This window comes from Zingiber officinale, chromosome 10B, assembly GCF_018446385.1.
Source record: "Zingiber officinale cultivar Zhangliang chromosome 10B, Zo_v1.1, whole genome shotgun sequence".
Lineage (NCBI taxonomy): Eukaryota > Viridiplantae > Streptophyta > Magnoliopsida > Zingiberales > Zingiberaceae > Zingiber > Zingiber officinale.
The window spans coordinates 42,402,385-42,425,319 of record NC_056005.1 but is presented as its reverse complement, the minus strand read 5'-3'; positions in this window follow the sequence as shown (position 1 = coordinate 42,425,319).

The following is a 22,935-nucleotide window of genomic DNA, read 5'->3' as shown; positions in this document are numbered from 1 at the left end:
ACCTATGTATCAAGACTCGGTTTTGCACATAGCAAGCTGTATTTACAGCTTCAGCCCATAAGTAGCTCGGTAGTGAGTACTCATTGAGCATGCTTCGTGCAGCCTCTTGCAAGACTCTGTTCTTTCTCTCCACAATCCCATTTTGCTGTGGGGTCCTTGGAGTAGAGAACTCATGCCTATATCCTTTTTATTGACAAAATTCTAAAAATCTATGGTTTTGAAATTCTCCACCATGATCACTTCTAATTGTTTTAATTGTTGTTGATTTTTCATTTTCAGTTCTTCTATAAAAAGAAACAAAAATATCTATGGTTTGATCCTTATTTTTCAAAAAGAAAGTCCATGTATATTTAGTAAAATCATCAATGATCACTAAGCAGTATCTACTTCCATTCAATGAAATGACATTACTGCAATCAAATAAATCCATATGCAATAAATCTAAAGCAGTAGATGTACTTACAGCGCTTTTACCTTTATGAGACGCTTTTGTTTGCTTACCCTTTTGACATGCATCACATAATTTTGTCTTTTGGTACTTGATGCTTGGTAGGCCTCGCACTAATCCTTTGTTGGCCATCTTTTGAATATTCTTCATGTTCACATGGGCCAACCTCCTATGCCAAAGCCATGATTCTTCTTCTTTTGACATGAAACACTTAGCAGAGGCATTAGTAGCACTTTTAAAAGATACTTGATAAATGTTATCTACCCTTGTGCCTACTAGTACCGTGTCAAGTGTGTCAATGTGTTTGACCAGACATTGACTTGAATGAAACTCAATTGTGTAACCCGTATCACACAATTGGCTGACACTTAGGAGATTAAAGGTCATCCCCTTGACTAGAAGGGCATTCTTGATTTGGAGACATTCGGATATATGAATGTCTCCAACTCCTATAACCTTAAGGCTACCATTATTACCAAACGACACATTACCTCTATTTTTGTTTTGAAGGGTAGTAAAGAGTGACTTGTCCCCGGTCATGTGCTTGGAGCATCCACTATCAACAAACCAAGTTGATAGATGTTCCCCCTTGACCAATGCCTACAAGACACAAAAGATAGATGTTTTAGGTACCCAAATCTTGGGACCTAATGCATCTACAATGAACGACCTAGGAACCCATGCCTTGGTCACAACCTTCCTAGTCTCATGAACCCTAGAAGCATGTGATCTATGAAATTGGGTTCTAGACACTAGCGAAATGAAACTAGACTCCTTAGGTTGATATCCTAACCCAGCCTTGTTGTAGACCACCCTTTGGGCATTTAGAATCATATCTAAGGTCTTAGAGCTAGTTGAGAATTTTTCAAGCATTTTCTTGAGTTTCTCAACTTCACCCTTTAAGGCTTTGTTTTCATCCTCAAGGGCCTCTTGATGTAGGTCATCAACCTCATCTTCCCTAAGGGCCCTCAAGTGCTCTACTTCATATTTTAATGAATTAATTTGAGTTTTTGATTTCTTAAGCAAAGTAGATAAATGTGCAATGGTTTTATAACATTTTTCTAAAAGAGGAGAAGTTACCTCTTCATCATCCAAAGATGATGAACCCGCGGCTGAGGTATCACTCGTGTCACCATCACTCCCGGAATCCGATTCCTCCCTTGCCATGAACGCTAATTGACGTGTGCTTTTCTCTTTCTTCTCTTCCTCCGATGAGCTTGAGGAGGATTCATCCCAAGTAGCTTTGAGAGCTTTCTTCTTCTTGGCCCTTTCCTCTTTCTTCTTGAGTTTTGGACACTCGCTCCGATAGTGTCCTTTCTTGCTACACTCAAAACAAGTGACATTAGTTTTATTAACATTTTGATCGATAGATTTACCTTTCCCTTTGTATCTCCGGCTCCTTCTCATGATTCTCCTTACAAAGTTGGCCATCTCGCTTGATGATGATCCACCTTCATCATCGGACTCGGAGGAGGATGAGGATGAAGGAATCTCTTTTTCCTTCTTCTTTTCTTTCTTCCTTCTTCCATCTTTGCTCTTTTCTCCTGCAACTAAGGCAATACCTTTCTCTTTTTGACACTTGTTAGCAAATTCATGGAGCTCCATTTCACAAAAAAAATTCATCTAATTTAACAATTGAAAGGTCCTTGGAGACCTTGTAGGCATCTACCATAGATGACCACAAGGTATTCCTCGGAAAGGCTTTGAGAACATACCTTACAAGATCGCGATTCTCTACGCGTTCATCTACGGAATGAAGACCATTGATAATTTCTTTGAACCTTCCGTGTAGTTCACTTACCGTCTCGTTCTCCTTCATGGTGAGGTTTTGTAATTGATTTAAGAATAAATCTCTCTTGGCGATCCGAGAGTCTCGAGTTCCTTCTTGGAGCTCGATGAGCTTGTTCCACAAGTCTTTTGAACTCATGAATGGACCTACCTTGACGAGTTGGTCCTTGGCTATCCCACATTGTAGAGTGACCACTGCCTTGGCATCGGCTTGTCCTTTGCGAGTTTGCTCGGCGGACCACCTTGATGAGTCTAGTTCCTTACCTTCTTCGTCCTTCGGAGGTGTAAAACCTTCCTTGACGGAGAACCACATTGAGATGTCGGTCTTGAGATAATATTCCATGCGGCTCTTCCAATATTGAAAGTCCGCTTCGTCGAAGAAGGGTGGACGATTGGTGCTAAACCCTTCCTTCATAGCCATCTTCTTGCTCTTTAGGGTGTTAATCCGGATGAAGAGAACTTGGCTCTGATACCACTTGTTGGGATCTTCGGATGGCTAGAGAGGGGGGGGGGGTGTGAATAGCCTCCTCTAAAAGCTTAAAGAATTTCTTTCTACAAATCGTTAGCGCAGCGGAAATATGCAAACGAAAAGATAATACAAGAAAAAGAGACAAACACCACTAACACTAGTATGTACGAGGTTCGGGGATAACTTGCCCCTACTCCTCGGCATGTCCGTAAGGTAGACGATCCCTTGATCTTTCGGTAGATCACGCCCCGGATAGATTCCGGCTAAAGTTTTCCTCCTCCTCGGTAGAGTAACCTCTCCACAAAGTCTCCGAAGATATGTAAATAAAGCACAAGACTTACAATGATCAGTGGCTAAAGAGAATGAAAAATATGCTCACAGCCACGCGAAGACGACAGTGAAAGCAGAGCGCAAGACAGACGCAGCTTCTCAGCACAGAGCTCAAAGCTTAGCACACTCGTTTTTTTTTTCAGTTCCTTATCCGAAAATCTCTTCATCCTTCTTCTTATGCCTCTGCTTTTCCAGTGCGTTCAGTCTGTACCGAATCGCTGTCAACCTGCACCGAATCGCTGCTGCAAGCTAAGGCATCGCCAATCACTCTTCCTCCTCATCTGGTTCTCTGAACTCACACCAATAAGCAGAAGTCAAGCTGATTGCCAACTGATCACAGCCAGATTGCAGCCAGTAAACGTTGATGCTCCAATTGCACCATTTGCAGCGAAACACAGTAGAAAGAACACTTTGTCTTATTCTTCTGATGGAGCTTAATTTGAATTTAAGCATTTACATGATACCTGCAACCTGCAAATTAAAAAGCTCACCGCAGATGGTTAAATCAGACGAATCAGAAGTTGCAGAGAAACAGCAGAAACTACAGACATTATTGTGGATCGGTCAGCAAACCGATCCACAGCCTTTTTGGACCGATCAGGCCATAGCCTGATCAGTCCAGGAAGGCTCTGATCGGTCTGTGGACCGATCAGGCTATAGGTGGATCGATCAATAGACCGATCCAATGCCTATGTAGGTTTAGAGCTTCCCAGCCCTAAACCCTAAAGCCTTCCTGGTCTAGTGAACGAGCTACCGAGCCCTCTCTGACCTAGTCCGGAGAACGAGCTGCCGAGCCCTCTCCGACTTCATCCGGTTCAGAGAACGAGCTACCGAGCCCTCTCTGACCTAGTCCGGAGAACGAGCTACCGAGCCCTCTCCGACTTCGTCCGGTCCAGAGAATGAGCTACCGAGCCCTCTCTGACTTAGTCCGGAGAACGAGCTACCGAGTCCTCTCCGACTTCGTGTGCCAAGTTTCCATACTTAGACTTTTCCCTTTTACCTGATCAACCTTGATCAGTACTCAATCTGAGTTTAATTAATATCTGATACAAACTTAAATCAGTGTCAACATCAAAACAACAGCCATGTCAGACTATATCAACATAAGCTACCCCATTTAAGTGAGGAAAAGTTTAATTTTAATTTTAATTTTTCCTTTTTCTTCATTTTCACCGTTTTCTTCTCCTGTGTGCCCGTGCCCTAAGCCTTGCAACACATCTCCTCCCTTTCCTAACCGGCGCCGCACCAACGGTTTCTCCTCCCCTTGCGTACAAAACCGTGGTCGAGGATTTTATTTCATCTCATCTCTTCTTCTCCACTTCGTCTTCCCCTAATCCGATGCACGCGATGCCTAGTTTCCTCCTCTCCTCTTCTCTGTGAACCGCTCCACCCGATTCGACTTTGGTCAGAGCAGTTCTTCTCGCCCGGTGATGCCGTCGTGAGCCCGAAACAGTGGTGTCGCCTCCCTTCTTCCACTAGACACTGACCGTCGACCTTCCTCGCGTGCCCTAGCTGACGCTGTCTCCGCCACTGAGATCAGGACACGCTGCTCGCCCTTGTGCGCCGACGCCGCGAGATCTATTTTCCAATAACCCCTTTCTTCCGTCTCGCTGAGCATCCCCTCTTCTGATTGTTGAGTTTAGTTTGGCAGTTGTCCCTTAGACCCGTTCATCTCCTCGCGCCAAGTAGCATCACGCCGTGCCCTAGACTTGGTCCACCGCCACCCCTGCACGAGTTGGCCTTCAACCAGAGGCAAAGATCCAAGCCCTAGTTTCTTCACCCTGGCCCTAGACCTCACCATCGAGTCTTCCTTCTTCGCCACCAGCCGTCGGCGGAGAGGAAACGAGGGGTATCAAGTAGGTAAGGCTTATTGGGTATTTGGATTTTTTTCCTATGCTGAATTGATGGGCTAATCACTATGGTACAGTCACTGTGTGTTCTCCGCAACAACTATTCTTAGTTTCCGGCAACAGATTTCGACAGCGGGTACCTCTGGCTAGCAGATTCGGGCGGCTGCTATATCGGTTGTGAATTGAGGTAAGATGTAGGGGAATTTGATACAAATTGGTTAAGTGTGAATTAGGTTTATGTTTATGTGTTGATTAGGGTTTTGCCCTAATTTAGGGTTAGAGATTTTATTTAGCTATTTATACGAATTTAGCTAAATAAAATATATATATATGAATTATGTTTGACACAAGACTTTGACGCGAGACGAGCATCTCAACGTCCGATTTGGACTGGATTGGACCTTTCTATTGGAGGTGAGTACCTTGACTTATCTATTTTGATCTGTCATTTGATATGCATAGTAGATTTTAACAAGTAGTAATGGTTATGTTTCATATCTGTATCAGTTTATCACTATCGGATACCTGTTACATGCTTGTTTTTGCTTACCTGTTTTGCCTTTCATGTTAGTACCCACCTGATTATATATGCTTATAGGGGTGGTGACATAACCATGCTTTATTATGTTCAGGACCTAGGTTTTTATACCATATCTGCCCTGTGTACCTAGACCATTGATTGGATCTATTTATCCTATGGTACACATTATGTAGAGATGGACAAGATCATGATATTTCCATGCTTAGTGTCATGCACTATCTCGTATGATTGCATGCTGTGCGATAGTCGGCTCCATTATTGTTGAGCACATCGCCAGTTATATAGATCTGCACACACCACCACTCATGGGTTAGTGGTATGTCAGGTAGAGTGTGTGGCAGTTCTGCTGTTAGGCTCCGCTGGTCCAGTGACTCAGCGTGGTAGCCGACAGATAGTTCTGCTCTGTTAGGCTCCACTGGTCTGGCGATGCAGCATGGTAGCCGACAGACAATTTTACTCTGTTTGGCTCCATTGGTCTGTCATGGATAGTGTGACGCAGCGTGGTGGTCGGCAGGGATCCCTCCTCTGGACTGGCTCAGGGAGATGAGAGCATTGAACTCCCCCACTTATGATTTGGGGGTAAGGAGGATAGGTGTACTCTGACAGCATCCCGTCCACTCGGTTACTCAGGAGCAGTGATGGCAGAGTGCATGGTTGTCACAGCCCTACCCACTCGATCTCACCATCATGTGTGAGACGGTTGACTGGTAGTAGGGGTGACCAGGACATGTCATTAGCATCATATGCATTGATGCATTAATTGCTTGTGTTTGCTGCATATTTGGTGGATGCATATGCTTGACATGCATATAGGATTTCTGTACCTCTCGGTCTATTATCCATACACCAAGTCCTGATTAGTACAATTTTTCTCCTATATATTTTAGTTGCATTTATCAGTCCTATATCAGGAGACTGTACACATAATTATTGCTATTGGTTATTTTCTTACTATGCATGTCAGTAGTTACCCACTGAGGAGTTGACTCACCCCGTTGATATTACTATTTCAAGTTGAGGTTATCCGAAGATCTTCAGTCATTAGTCCCCCCTGCAAATTGCAAGGATGTTGTTTGGTCTTTTGGTTTCCTTATTATACTATCTAGACTATGTTCTGGTTTTGCTCTATGGATATTGTGTGGTTTTTCCTTTATTTGTCGACGAAGTTTTATTTGGATATGTTCTGCTACATGCCTGCCTAGACGGTAGAAGAGGTGAGTTGATTTTATTTGTGTCGTTGTGATTTGTGTTTTATGAGTGTAGTTGAGTAGGATATAAGTTTTGAGCTTTATGGGTGTAGTTGAGTAGGATTTTTGAGATGATTTTCCTTATCGTTGCATTAGTTTAGTTTACTATTAAACTGTGTGGTATGTTATCATATATATATTGTTCTGGTCGTGTTGGCCGAGTATGAGTATGTTATAGGAAGTTTCAGATTATCACCCGTACAAGGGAGATGCTGTTGAAATTTCTCCTGGCAGGGACTCCCCCAGGGTGTGACAATTTATTTGGTATCAGAGCCAAGTTTTAGATGCTTGGTTTTTGTATTTTGGTTTTGCGTGTTAATTTGATACCAATTTATTTGGTATTAGAGTGGGTTACGATACCTGCTTTTCGTGTTCTGGATTTGAGAGTTAGCCCAAGTTTGCTAGTTAACTTGGGTATTTCTTTTTTGGATTTGTATGGGTTTTCATCAATTTTCTCGTACGGAATTCCGAGGTTATAATATGGGATTGGACAATGACGGAACATCTCCTGACGATAAATAGGTAAAAAGGTAATTTTATAATTTTGTTACTTGTAGTAATATCTGAGTTATAACTTAACAAATATGAGGAGATCTACACGTGCATTTGCGATGAGACGTGGTGCTGGACGACCACATAAGATGACTTTGGAATCTCTGGCAACGGACTTGCCAGAGATGGCTACTGGGGTTGAGCCTGTCGGTCAGGGACAGACTTGTTAGATTGTATACTAAAAGCCTAGCTTTTTGTAAACATTTATTTTTGAAATAAAGAATCACATTGGTCAAATGTCTACATTTATATACTAAGTGTAGTTGTTCAATTAATTTATATTGTAGATAACATAGTGTGTGGTGTCACACATAGAAGAACATGTTATCAGTTCCTTATAAATTATAAACAGTAGCTCACGACTAAGATGGATAGGAATAAACCATTGGAATAGTCGTAGTGTAATTTGGTATTAGTTTATCTTGACTATAAAATTACACTAGTACACTCTGAGTGTATTGAGCAGGACCATTTGAGGTAGTTTCTATTTATACTGAATAGTTAAAAGAACAAGACCTCTGTTATTATGGAAGTGTGTACTCTTAATCATGATATAATAACAAGCACGTATACTTAATATTTATTTATTTAATTTATCAAAGGGTGCGATTTAGTTTGATAAATCAATAGGCCTTATAAGTTGGGAAATGATATTATTTATATGGTGTGTTGTTGATTATAGAATGAAACTGTGTCCTAGGAATCTAGGTTGATGATGTCCCTAAGAGGAGCTCATAAGGATTGTCATGTAAACCCTGCAGGTGGACTTAGTCCGACATGACAATGAAGTTGAGTGGTACTACTCTTGGAGCTAGATATTAATTAAGTGAGTTGTCAGTAACTCATTTAATTAGTGGATATTCTATATCTTAAACACATGGAGATTAACACACTTATGATAAGAAGGGGCCCAAAATGTAATTTGGGATTGGTGCGGTAATTCAATAATAGCTCTTTAGTGGTATGAGTTATTATTGATGAACTTGAGTTGAGTGTTTTGGGCGAACACAGAAAGCTCAAGTTCATTGGGAGACCATAACCAATTCCTCCTCTCGGTTCCTATTGTAGCCTCTTATATGAAGCCTTATATCCACCCAAAGCCTAGCCTCTTAGCCCATGCTAGGGGCCGGCCCCTATCCTTGCTTGGAGCCCAAGCAAGGGGTTAGCCAAGCCAAGTTTGGTGCTTGAGCTAGGGCCGACCAAGCCTTGCTTGGTGCCCAAGCAAGGGGCTGGCCAAGTGTGAAAAGGGAAGAAGGATTTTATTAAAATAAAATTTTGATAAAATCTTTCCTTTTATGTTTTCATCCACATAGTTTTAAAAGAAAATTTAAATTTTAAAATATTTCCTTTTATAGATTTTCTACAAAGAATTAAAAGAGATATTAGATATCTTTCCTTATTTGTAGTTATCTATAATGTGAAAGAAAGATTTTAATTTTTTGACAAAACTTTCCTTTTTATAACCATGATATAAAAGGAGTTTTATTTTTATCTCTTATCTTTTATAGATACCCATAACAGGACTTAAAAGAGAGAGATTTTAATTTATAAAACGTTTCTTTTATAGCCGATCACAAAAGGGATTTATAAAAGAGAGATTTTATTTTTTGTTTAAAATCTTTCCTTGTTTGGTTTTACAAGAGGTGGTCGGCCAATATAGAGTAATTAAAGGAAGTTTTATTTTTGTTATAAAACTCTCCTTTTTTGGATTCACCAAGGAATATAAAAGAGGGAGAGAGGGTTCCTTCATGAGACACACAACCTATTATATTGTTCCTCTCCTCCATCCTTGCTGGCCGGCCCTACCTGTTGGATCGAAAGCGCTAGAGGGGGGTGGGGGGTGAATAGCACTCGTGGCTTTCACTTTCCTTTTCAGAAATCTTACGAGTAACGCAGCGGAAATAAATAAAACAACCAACACACAGAAGACTCCAAGATTTACTTGGTTCGGAGCCTAGGGTGACTCCTACTCCAAGGCCCGCGATCGTTGATCGCTTACTGTGGGCAACAAATATATCGCGCAAAATTTTGTACAACTAAGAATTACAATAAGTGTAATAATTAAAGTAAACTTATACCGACGACAGAATCTTAAAATCACAGAGCTCCGAGTCGTCAGAAACTTGTAGCAGCACTTCAGGGTGTTTTTGAGGCAGCGTGTTGTAGCTTGATCGCTTGGAAGATGTTTTTTTAGAGCCTCTGCCTCGAACCCCCTTTTAAACAGTTATGGAGGCGCCTCCAAGCCTGTCCGAGGCGCCTCCAGGTTGCTGAGTCGCACGCGTGGATCAACTCTGATCTGGTCGCACCTTATCCCACTGAAGGCGCCTCCAAGTTACTCCAAGGCGCCTCCAGTGACGTCCGAGGTGCCTCCAGCGTCTCTGGACAGCTGGCTTCGGCTAGCCCCCGATGCGCCTCCAAGCCCCATGGAGGCGCCTCGGACACTATTCATCCGAGGTCTAAGTTGCTCCTTTGTTCCTGCATATTGTGTTGTCCCAAACACAAACCCTGCAAAATAAAGTTAGGACAGAAACAATATGATAGATATGCTTGATAGTCGTTGGACTGTCCGGGTCTGACTTCGGATTTCCAACTGGAAACCCTAGGTCAATCCGACGCCTACTGTTCCCTCTATGGGGAACGCGTCCTCACCTACTCCACTCAGGAGATTTACCTGATGCCAGTGCGATCCTCCAGATCGACTGGACTTTTTCTCAGCGTTCGAAGCTTCCGGACTTTCTGCTGGACTTCCGCTTCCCGGCTGGTCTAGTCTCTCACCTGGTTCGCGACACCAGGACTTTCCACCTAGGGTTACCCCCCCCGGGACTTTTGCCTGAAGCTCTCGACCCGCCAAGACTTTCCGCATAGGGTTACCACCCCCTATGACCTAGGGTTACCACCCCATAGGATTTTCTACCTTCCTAACCGCAGCTAGGACTTTTGTGAAACACTCAATTAAGTGCATTAGATCACAAAACAACTTAACTTTGGATTCCTTTGCTATTATCAAAACAACGGTCGATCGTCGGATGCTTCCCGCACCAACAATCTCCTCCTTTTTTATTATGACAACTGAAATTCAAAGCTAAGTAAAATAGATGCATAAGTTTAAGTAAGCAAGCTTAATAAATTTTAGATGCACGCATGGTTAAGCTAAAACTTAAACTTTGTCAAGCTCCCCCTTAATGAAGGCATTCTTTAAAAATTTTCTTCTTTATAAATTTTTGCTTTTGAATTATGAATTTCTCTACTCTCCCCCTTTGTCATTTATCAAAAAGAATGAACATGTTTGAAAAAATCTTAACTTTTCACAAAAATTTTAGGACAAAAGAAAAAAACTAAGGAAACTTTAAGACACTTTTAAAAGCTATCAAATCGCTAAGTCAAATAGTTTGAGTTTGAGGTTAGTTTTCTAAAACTTTATCAATTAATTTTGTTAGAGAAAGATTTTTCTTTTGTAGCATAGCAAAAGCAACTTTAGTTTTAAGCAATTTAGTCAAGATTTTGAAACATTAGACTTTTAATAAGGGACAAAGTATTTTGGTAACACTTGGCTGAGTGAAATCAAGGTCTAAAGAGCAATTTTTCTTTCAAAAAGGCTTTAAAAAGTTGACTTTGAAAAATAGTTAGTTAAAATTTCAAAATACTTAGCTTTTAAAATGGCTAGAATTTTGAAAGCTTAGTCTAAAAAGTACAGCAAAAATCACTTTTGAAAGTTTAAAGTTTTGAAAACTTAGCTAAATTTGAAAGAATTTTTCTTTTAGACAAATAATTAATTTAAAGCTTTTGAGGGCAAGAGAGGAGCTTCAATCCTTAATGTCCAAGCATGAGTTAAGTTAGATTGATTGTAAATTAGCTAATTTCTCTTTAAGTAAGGTATTAGAGCCTTAATGTTCATGCCTGAGTGATCTCAAATGGTTTAACAATCAAGCACATAGGTTCGCGGCCACATGTCTAACCATTTAGCTACTAGCTGATTACCTAGAGGGCAACAGCTTTCACTTGGTTAGTCAAGTTAAGTCAATAGATCCAGTTAGATTTGACTAGGGCTGGAAGACTTGACTTGATTACTGTTAACTAGGTGTTTAACGCCTAGACTCATATTGATGGACAGATATAAGCATTCTTGAGTCCAGGTTGTACCCTATGCATCTCATGCCATTCTATGTTTTTCAAACACAAGCAAGGTAAGCTTAGGTGTTTGTGAGATGCTCTGGCCGAATTCTAGGGGAGCATGATTTCTAGGGTAGAGCCTAAGCTAATTTCATGTTTTGAAAATCTAGTAAAATTGGAATTTTAAAAACAATATTTTCCTAGAATTTTAAAACATAAGATGATTTTAAAAACTGTAGGAAGCTGATTTGAAAATTAAAAACTATTCTACCCAACACATTCCTATTTGCCTTCTAAGTGCACTGAACTCAAGTTCAGGTAAGGGTTTTGTGAAAATGTCAGCTAGGTTTGACTTGGACTCAACATAGCTGAGTATAATTTCACCCTTAGCCACATGATCTCTTACAAAGTAGTGTTTTACCTCTATATGTTTGGTCCTAGAGTGGTGAATTGGATTTTTGGTTAAGTTAATTGAACTTACATTATCAATTAAAATTTTTGTATTTTTGTATTCTAGCTGATAATCTTTTAGTGTATGCATCATCCATAAAAGTTGGGAAGCACATTCTCCTAGTGCTATGTATTCAGCTTCAGTAGTGGATAGAGAAACACAGTGTTGCTTTATGCTTGACCAACTTACTAGGCACTGACCTAGAATTTGGCAGCTACCACTTGTGCTTTTTCTATCTAATTTGCACCCAGCATAGTCTGAATCAGAATAGCCAAAAAGGTCAAGGGTGCAAGTTCTAGGGTACCAAAGTCCTACATTTAGGGTGCCCTTAATGTACTTAAGTATCCTTTTAACATATGTTAGGTGTGACTCTTTTGCACAGGATTGGTATCTTGTGCACATACCTACTGCAAATAAAATATCGGGTCGACTTGCAGTTAGGTAGAGTAGGCTATCTATTATACTTCTATAGTACTTTGGGTCTACTGGTTTTCCACTGGGTCAGAATCAATATTGCTATTTGTTGCCATTGGAGTATTTATAATATTTGAGTTTCCCATGCCAAATTTTTTAATTAGTTCTTTAGCATATTTGGTTTGGTAAATGTAGATTCCATCTTTGGTTTGTTTAATTTGTAAACCTAAGAAAAAATTGAGTCCCCCCACCAAACTCATCTCAAATTCTTTTTCCATTAAATTAACAAATTCTTTTAAAAGTTTAGTGTTGGTTGAGTGATAAGCGAATCTGTCACATCCGCTAATCAAATTGTACAAATAAATATTTCACTGAACCCCTTAATTTTACAATAGCATTGTAGTAATGAGCCCAGGATCGATCTATCGAGGAACCAACGGTTGGATGTAATCTAGGATTGTCTTTTATTCCTATTTTTTTGGGGTTTTTAACATGAAAAATGGGGGTTTAATGCTTTGAATCTAAATCTAACAAATGAAAGCACAACAAATAAAGAGATTACTCTAATGCATAAATGAAATCTACTTGTGTGCCAATAATCAAACCCAAACGCATTGTCACTCTACGTTTTGATTAAATTATTAACACACTTAATCTAAGATTGAAATAGCAAATATCAAATTAAATCTGATCTAAAGCAAAATGTAAACCCTAACTTAAAACTCAAACACTAAACAATTAATCAAACATCAAATAAAACTTAAACTAAGCTTTAACAAGGTAATGAAATACTAAATTACTTGCTAAAATCATATCAAACATCAAATGAATCTGTTCTAAGCTGTAAAAAAAAACAATAACAAAACGAAATAAACCCTAACCGATCCAACTCACAACCAATCTCACCAAACTTCACACTCTTGCCGTCACACAAGAGTGTCAAAATCGAGACCACCCAACTTTGGACCTCAGCGGAGCATCTCAGTGGCATATCAGTTTAAGGAATGCTCAAGAACACCGACGGACCACCCCCGGTGAGCTAAGAACATCCCAAAACCCCAAGAATGGCCGAAATCTGAAAATCTGGTCTCTGGATCTGATGGGAAGCTGTGGAACGCGGATGAACGTTGAGTGGAGCTCAGGAACACTCGAAGACCACCTTCAAATGTTGCTGATGGGAATCAGAGCTCAGATTTGGAGGAACACCTCCAAATCTGAGGTGAACAGAGAAGATGCCGCGAGCCAAATTCCACCGGAGAGAACACCCTCCAATGGCTCCAGAAGATCGGGATGATACCGTCGAAAAGCTCTCCACCGAGATTGAAGCTCGAGAGATTGATTGGAGAAGAGAAAGGGGCCAAAGTCCGGAAGAAGATGCGCGCCGGGACGAAACTGCGCTGTAGAGGATCAACACTGGAAAACACTATAGCTTCTGTGTTTTGAATCTGTCCTAGATCTGAACCGACGGCTGGGATTGATTTGGAGCTAAATCAACGGTGAAAGTTTGCCCAAAATCTGATCTGAAGGTACTGATCTTGATCTAGGGTCTGGATCTACTCTCCCTTAGGTCAGATCGACCAGATCATCACTGGATGGCCCAGATCTGCCCTGTCTTCAATGAACGGTCCAAATTAATTTGGGCTGGATCAATGGATAGATGAACTCAGATCTGGATCAAAACTTCTGGATCTTCATCAATGGCTCAGATCTGCTCCCCATTAGGTTGGATCGGCCAGATCTTCAACGGATGGTTCAGATCTCTCCTATTCTTGATAAACGACCCATAATGCTTCAAAGCTTGATCTTCTCGTTTGAACTCCGATTCGAGCCCAATTTCGGTCCAAATAGATCAAAATCCAAGATCCTTTGATGCCTACAAAATAAGAATCAAATATTAGCATCAAATAACACTAAAATATAATAATTTGCAATTAGGTCCAAAATAGATACAATGCACAAAATATGATGGAACCATGATTTAAACCTATAAAATCAACATCAAACCATGCATATTTGAATCAAAATAATGTAATGAAATCATGGTTATCAAATCCCCCACATTTAGTCTTGAACGCCCCGTGAAAGTAAAGAAAACTAAAAATCATCTCTATAGAAAATTCCCTAGCAATACCTAGAAGATAGTAAAAAGAATTTAACTAAGACCATCTAAAAGATCACCAACAATCATGAATTCAATCCAAACAATAATCAGTAGGTATGGTAGTTTTAATCCAATTGAAAAATTAAGCAAGTTGCAATCTCACAAGGAATTTGCCTATTCTATCTCTCACACTCAAGCATGTATATAAGTGGAGCTTACTCAATGCAACTCACAACATTTCATTACCATAAGCTTGCTTATTTTCTAATTCTCCACCACTATAAAACATAGCATACATGAATCAAAAGTATTTATCAACAATAATTGAAATGAAATCAAAAAGAACAAGTGAAGTGAATGTAGTAGGCAAAAGAAAAGAATTCAATGAAAAATTGAGAAGATGAGAGTATTGGAGGAATATACTTGATGAGTTGACCATTTTGATGTGAAAATAGATGAATATCATTTGTCATTACCAATTCAAAGTATCAAGCTAACCTCCCCTTCAATTTGATGGCTATCCAAAAATTTTGATACTCTATCTCCACACTTGATACTCTTTTGTTTTGCCTTTTTTTTTTACTTCACTGTTTTTCCACTTCAATTCTAGCATTTGGAAGCTCAAATAATCAATCAACTAACAAAGAACTCACTCCCCCACACTTAAACTTTGGTCGTCTCAGACAATGAAACATATCATGTATCCAACAACTTTGATGCATCTCTACCAATTGTATCTTCCTTTCTTTCAGTCCTTGCTCAAGATATCCAACTAATTTTCAGAAATTTAATTCCAGGTCTGCAAGTTTCTGGTTTTACTAGACTGGTACTATTCTTTTGGAACTCAAGTAACCAAGCAAATTGATTCAAAACCTCAATTCCAATAAGAGCTCAGATCATTACAGCAAAGTAGCTCAACAATCGAATTAATTCGGAACTAAACAGCTTGACAATATCTACACTATAATTTCATAAACCAACTCACTGCTCTGGACAATAGCAGGCTTGCTGAATTCCCAACTTATCAACAGCTTCAACAGCAAAATCCAAGTTGTGAGGATTGCAGATTAGCAGAGATTCTCATCCGACACTAAACCATAGGAAGCTGAATATTCTTGGATTCTGAAATTACTGCACATATGCAATGTCAACTAGATAATCCAATAGTCAATCCCATTCCTGCATTCCTAACTACATTCCTGTTTTTTTTATATATACAGATTCCAAAAATTAAACCTGAAATTCCAGTAACAGCTTATCAAGTTGTGTTTCTCAGCATTATATACTCACTGATCCTGCTCTATAGAACTATCACGATGCTATCTTCAGCAGCTACAAAGTTTATAAGCAGATTTTTCAAATTCAACACTGCCTAATGCTAGAAATTGAATTCCAGTTTATAATCAGCACAATGAATTCAACTAGCTGGATTAAATTTCAGCTTAAATCATTAAGAATTCAGCTCAAATTCAGATTTAATTTATTCTCTGCATAATTCACAAAACTGCAGCAACAAATCTTATCATTTTCTCAGCAATAACATAGAATTGAAATCATGCAATTAACAGCTCTTGACTAGCATTAAACTTGTTCCTCATCAGAAATTGAGTTGAAAGGTTGGCACAAACTAGAACATCTCCTATAAAATTTTCTTACTGCTGTGAAGCTGCACTCTTCAAATTCCAGCCACTCTGTAATTCTTCAATTATCAGAGAACTGCACAAAAAGATGGCACTCCACAGATATGAAATTGGCACAAAAATCAGTTCCCAAAGCTGATCTGCAGCTTTGAAATTGGCACACAAGTCATTTGCATAGCTGATTCCTAAAAATTCCAGCAACTTCCACTGCAGTAATGTATAATCTAATACAGATTTTTAGTTTTGAAATAAAAATGGTTGTAGACATTCTTCAGCAGCAACATCTTCTTCATTTGTTACTGCAATTAACAAAGTTCTAATTGAGTTCATAGCTGATTTGAAGGATGTAACTCGAATTTAACTTCAACCTGCTGCAGAACCCAAACTGCAGAATTGGTTTCCAGTTAAAGTTCCCAGCTCTGTGTTTCTTTTTTGTGCAGTAACTATATAAGTTGCTAATGAAGTAACAACTCAACTTCCATCAATTCCAACCCTTAGTTTCAGATTCAGTCTCAAACTGCATCAAAATCTTTGGTTTCAGATTTCAGTCTCATGTTTGGCAATAGAAATAATAGGACTCCATTTAGCACTGAACACAAATGTTAAAGCTGATACATTCAGAACTGTCAGTGAGCAGTTTCAGAGATAAAATTCATTGGAAAACTTGAAGAGGATTTGGCACAAAACATGTATCAAACATGTCATCGAAGACACCTTCTTCCCAGATTCTGGTTCTGCAGATTTTTTTTTCTATTTTTGTTGATGTTTCTTCAGTTACAGATTTGTCAAAAATGTAGCAGAAAAATTCAAGATTTCAAATGACAATTGAAGGATAAACTTCAACTTGCACCTCCGAACTTCAGGATTCCTTTAAACTAAAATACAAACAACTTCAACTTGCTGGATTTAATGTTAGCAATAAATACTTAGAGTGAATTCAGCTTAAAGCATTAGGAATTCATTTTATCAAATGAGGAAAAACATCCCTGATCATTCATGTCTCTGCACCAAATGGAAATTGAATTAAGTGGAGTCTGATTTAGGTGGAGAAGCAAACAAGTTTGGTGTCAAATCAATAGCCACAGATTTATACAAATCTGCACCTCCGAACTTTGCAACGTACTGATTTCAGATGGTATAGTTTGAGTTCTGAAATTTTCAGAAGAAATTGCCGGTCAATTTCTGAAAATTCAGAACTGTACTTAGTTTTCAGCTTCGTGAACTCTGTTTCAGAAACAGATTTATCACCCAATTCTGCTTGATACTTCCTTTAAATTGAAAGATTTGCAAAGAACTTGGCACAATCTCTATTTCTTACGAAATAACAAAACTTCTATGCCAAATCTCCACTTTGATTTCTCACTAATTAGAGGTCTGCAACAAAATTGAGTGCTAACTTAAGCACATCTGCAGATGTTGCAGAATTCCATACCTAAAGAATTCAGCTATAATCAACATAGCTTCAACAACTTCAAGTTATAATCAAAATCTGTTTCCTGATTTCTGTAGATTTTTACCCGTGAAAAGTTCAGTTTCAAGAGAATACACTCAATAATAAATCAGTCGGAGCTCCAAAGTGTCATTGACAAGAACTGGCATATAGATTTCTTACAAGCATTAGAAGGAATGCAATGCAATCACATCTTTTCTGTTTCTGTTTCTTCTTACCATTTCATTTCCAGAGGAAGCCATTAATATCTATGTACAGATGATATTGTTAAGCTTCCCATTCCTTTAAGACGTATATTGTTGAACTTTGAATTCTGGATTCTGATTTCTCAGATATCACATAGTGTTCTGCCAATTTTGCTAATTTCTTGTACACTTCAGCAATTAATCTTCCCACTTTGCTTGAGATCATTTTTGAATTTTTTATACTCCATCCATTCCGAATTTGCATAGCTTCCAACTCTTTTATATTCTTTCAGAACCCAAACAATTTAATTCAAAACCTTAAGTTCTGTAAGAACTCAAATCATTATAGTTTTTCCTGTCAACAAATATACTAAAAAAGTTGGAACAGTTGCATTACTGCACTTCATCAAATCCAGACATGGCATTCTGAATTCCAGTTTAACACATCAGCTTCTTTCTTCTCTTGAAAATTTCAAACAGTTTCTGAAATTTTAATCCAGGAAAAACAAAGAATTGAAGCCGTCATATTCCAAAAATCAGATTCTGATCTCAATTGCAGCTTCAAGTTCTGATTTTACTTTTTTTTTCCTCTATCTCCTTTTAGTGTCAAAATTTGGTGTTTTTACATCTGATAGTAGAAATGTAGGAGCTCCTCTTGAAGTTGTTTTTATCAAAGATTGCAATGACAATTGGGTGCAGCATCTTGAATTCCAGCTCTAGCAATTTAACTTAGTTACAGTTTCCTTATTTCAGATTTTGAATTGATTCAAATTTCAATCTGTAGAACACTTGGACAGATAGAAACATCATTTGTTAATAAGTAAGCATGAGCTTTACTTAGTCATTTCATTGATCACAAAGTTGCATAAGGAACTTGGCACAAACTGCACTGACACTCATTTTCCGGGCTTATTGTTGCTGTAAAGTCCTACTTCTGCACACTTCAACATCTCTTCCTTTCTTCTTTACTGTTTTGTTGTCCCAACATCTAATGTACCATTTCCAAATAACTTTCCAAAGATTCAATTCTATTTTTGGCAAAAGAAACAAATCAGCTAACTGGTTCTCAATTTCTAATTTCAGCATTTCAGAAATCTGGACAAAACAAATGAAATCAGCAGATATTCAAGTTAAAATAAATTCCACTGAAGTGCATCTGGCAAATTCCAGGAATCAGCATCTATCTACATTTTAGTTCAGGTAAGCAGCCCTCAAAACATCTCTGAATTTCAGTCTTTTCCCTTATCAGAAATCTGCAACAACAAAAACATCATAGAGGTTTTGCACCAAACGTGAACTTGTTGATAATGGGTTCCATTTCTACTTAATCAGATATTACAGAAATTACAGTTATTAGCTTGGAAACTGATGTATCAACTTGGATCAATTCTGCATCAGCTATTAGCTTCTTTATTCCAACAGATTCAAAATTCTAGATTAGTTCCAGAAATCAGTTTCTAGAAAATTTTCAAGTCTTCATCACAAAGAACTTCTGGAAAAAAGAATACCAGATGACAATGATAAATCAATAGCTTCACTTGGACTTCTTATTGCTTCGAGACTGTAAATGATTTAAAAACTGGCAGCAACATCTACACTCTACCTTAAAATAGAAATCGGCACACAATAGACCAAATTGATACTTAAAATTCAGAACTGATCTTTATCACAATTGAGTTGTAATTTTGCTGCCCAACTTTAAATCTCTGATAATAGCACTGAATTCATATAAGAGATTCAGCTTTCAACAAACGCAACAACAAGGTAAAGAAGAGTTCAGTAGCTCAATTTTGTCTTGATTCATATTCTTTGCATCACTGACCTGTTGCTCAAAAATTCCAGCAAAGCTATTATCATCAATTTTAAGATTTCTTTACAGATTCTATCTTTACAGATAACAGAATCTTAAACCACACCAGGCCAAGAACAATCTATTCTTCTATACAACTTGTAAGATTTCCAAATTTTGGCACACCAATGATACAAAATTCTGCATTTCTGAATTTTCAGATTCCACTCCAGATAGCAGTTGATTCTGATATTAATTTCAGATCTAAACTTATCCAATTCATAATTTCAAACCTTCCTTCTAGCACCAAGAAATCAAACTCAGAATTCAAAATTAACAGCAGCTTTGAAACTCATCTCCAAACCACTTCTGCAACTAACAGCTTGTTTTTTTTTCTCAATTTGCCTCTGCGATCTCAACACACATGCACTTTATATTTCTGATCATGTTAGCAAGAAAATTTCTCCAATGCCACCTTCTTAACAAGCTACTCACTGATTTCTTGTAAAACTGAGTAGTTTTAGAAAACCACTTCATTGTAGTATCATATTTTGATCCATGGTAAGCTCAGAAAGGAAGGAGCATCAAATGAAAATATAATATGGCCAATGATCAGAAGTTTCAAGAAAACTTTGGAACAAATCTGAACTTCCTTGAGAACAGAATTCAGATACAGAATTATGGTTTTCATCCTCACTTCCAGCTACATTTCTTGTTGTTTCCCTCTCTTGTAAATAGAACTCATCCCTTGGTTAGCTGGAAGATAAGATTATTTCATTTTGTTGTATTAAAGCAACCCAACAGAACTATTTTTAGCCATTCAAAAACAAACAGCAGCTTCCAGCAGAATTCATCTTCAGCAATTTGAGTGTCTAAGAAAATCATAAATCAATTCCATCCAATTGTGGAAGACATGGAAATAGATGAACTCCATTTGTTACTGTGAATGCCACAACTCCTCTATTTGTCCTCACTATCTTGAGAGCTGGTCATAAAAATTGATACACATTTGATACCACATCTAAAACTGAATTCCTGTGCTGCCTTACTGCATTTCTGAATCTAACTTCCAATTACAGCTTCCAATGTCAAATTCCCAGAATTCATATTACCTTCTGAACTGCTTCACAAGTGGAATGGTACTCATCAATTAAATTTTAAATCTTGATCCATAATGATCAGCTAACCAACAGCTGCAATTCTCACTGTTTTTGCTTCTGTTTCTGAAATTTGTTCTTACTGATTTTTGATCAAGCTGTAACATTTAATTTCTGTAAGACATCATCTCATTTAACTCTCAATAAATAAGAGCTTGAGTTCAATTCATTTCAGCTAAAAAAAAATCAAATTGCAGATTGGCACAACACCTACAAAATTCAAAACTTCATTCCTGTTTTGTAGAGATTCCAGCTTCTATAAAGTTTTGTTTTCCTCTTTTGCATTTGATCTACAGCAAGACTTAACCACATTTCCTTACAATGGCACAAAAATTCAGCTCGAATTTTAACTTTCTCCTGTTGCAATAATAGTCCAAAACTCAAGCTGCAGATTTGATTCTTTGTTTCTGTATTCTGTATTGTTTCTTTGTCTAGTATCAGATTTCTTGTCTAAAAATCTTGTAGCTCTGTTGAAGCAAGATAATCCTTTGTCAATACTAGGTTAGCAGGTGAGTTTCAAAATTTGTAATGAACCAATAGCCTTGATTTCATTCTGCACAGCCACTGCTGATTCTATTTCTGCACATTCTGGTCTTTGTACCAATTGCCACTGTTTAGCCACAAAATATTTCAATACTTCATCATTTTGTCTCTTAAGACCCTTTACAATGCATAACTGAGAAGTTTACAGGTTCTAGCAACTCTACTTGCTACAATCCATTTCCCCATTTGGCACAAAATTGCCACATTTTTCTGCAAAATCTGCACTTTGTTCATTTCTGTTCTTGCTGCTCAGCTTCAACTTCCAATTTCTGCATATTTTTTTTTTTGATGTTGCTACTGATCTTCCCTTAAGATTCAAGCTTCTTCATTTCCAATAATTCCCATTTACAGTCACCTCAATTCAACATTTGTTACCATCTACTCCTATTTGCTTCTAGCTACTTTCAAACAACATTTCTGCCATTTTCTAGTCCACTTCAGCACTCTTCAGTTTTCTAAATTCTTGTTCCTTTCAGCATCTCAGAAAGTGTAGTATATATGTATACATCTGTTTATAACACCACTACATTCTCAATTGGTTCTTCACTGAATTTCGAGATTAACAATGCTCAGTTGATACAGCCTTGATATTTCTACTGGATTCTGTTCTCTGAAATTAATCAGATTTCAATTTCCTCATTTGTTCTGCTTCAATTTACTTTTCACTTCCATTTCTATTAAACTTTTGAATCAAAGTTTAACAAGATTAGCCTTATCCTTTCTCAGATTTGAATTCATTCCTGTCCAGTATCCTACTGTTTCCAGCTGTAGAAACATTTCTGAATTTTGGTCCAGACTTGTTACTACAGTTTCAGAGTCAGATTCCTGAACATATTGAGACTTCAACAGGTAAGTAAAAGTGTCATCAAAATTGTTTCCAATAGCACAATGCCTTCAAATGCTTCCTCAACTAATTAACAAGTTAGCTCTACTAAGTTGATACATAATTATCTGTTTCAACTACTGCTAACAACAATGTGCTGGTTTGCCCTTCCTGCATCCTTAATATCCTCATCGAAATTCTGCACTCTACACTATCCAGTTAATACATCATCCTGATCAATTGGAATTGTAACTGTCAAATGCTGTCCTTCATTCAACATCTCAGAAATTCAAATTTCTTGTCAAAAACTGAAAATAATAACTTCCAATTAAAAATGTAGTGTGCCAATTTTGCTTCTCCAAAAATCTGAAAACAGAGAAAACAGGTTTTCAATCTTTTAAAACTCAAGCAACTAAATTCAGAAACAAGTTTTCAATCTTTTGAAACTCAAGCAACTAAATTCAGATTCTCAACCAACAGCTTTTATCTTAGAATTTATTTCAAAATTCATCACTTTGATAAACTGTGAATCCATATGAATGCACCATTTTCTAGAATTTAGAATCCAATACCAGCTTCCAATTTCAGAGCTTTGCTTTCTGAACTTGTAAACACAAAGAATTTTGCTTTGAACCATGAAGAGTTAAGCTTGATCAAAGGATTGCAGCTTGATTCCATTCAGTGCTCACAGCCTGTTTCTGGAATACATCCACCATCAACTTAAATACAGCTTACTTCTATTCAATTCTAGCCCTTAAATTCAGTCCTCAAGATTGCAACGGAATACACTTCCCCCAATCTTAAAACTTTATCCATCATCGAACAATCTAACTCATCAAGATAGTCAACCAAAACCCTCAATGAAATAGAGCAAAGAAAAGGTAATCAAAGGTTAAAATGCTAGAGGAAAATAAGCAAGCTTATGGTAGTGAAATGTTGTGAGTTGCATTGAGTGAGCTCCACTTATATGCATGCTTGAGTGTGAGAGATAGAATAGGCAAATTCCTTGTGAGATTGCAACTTGCTTAATTTTTCAATTGGATTAAA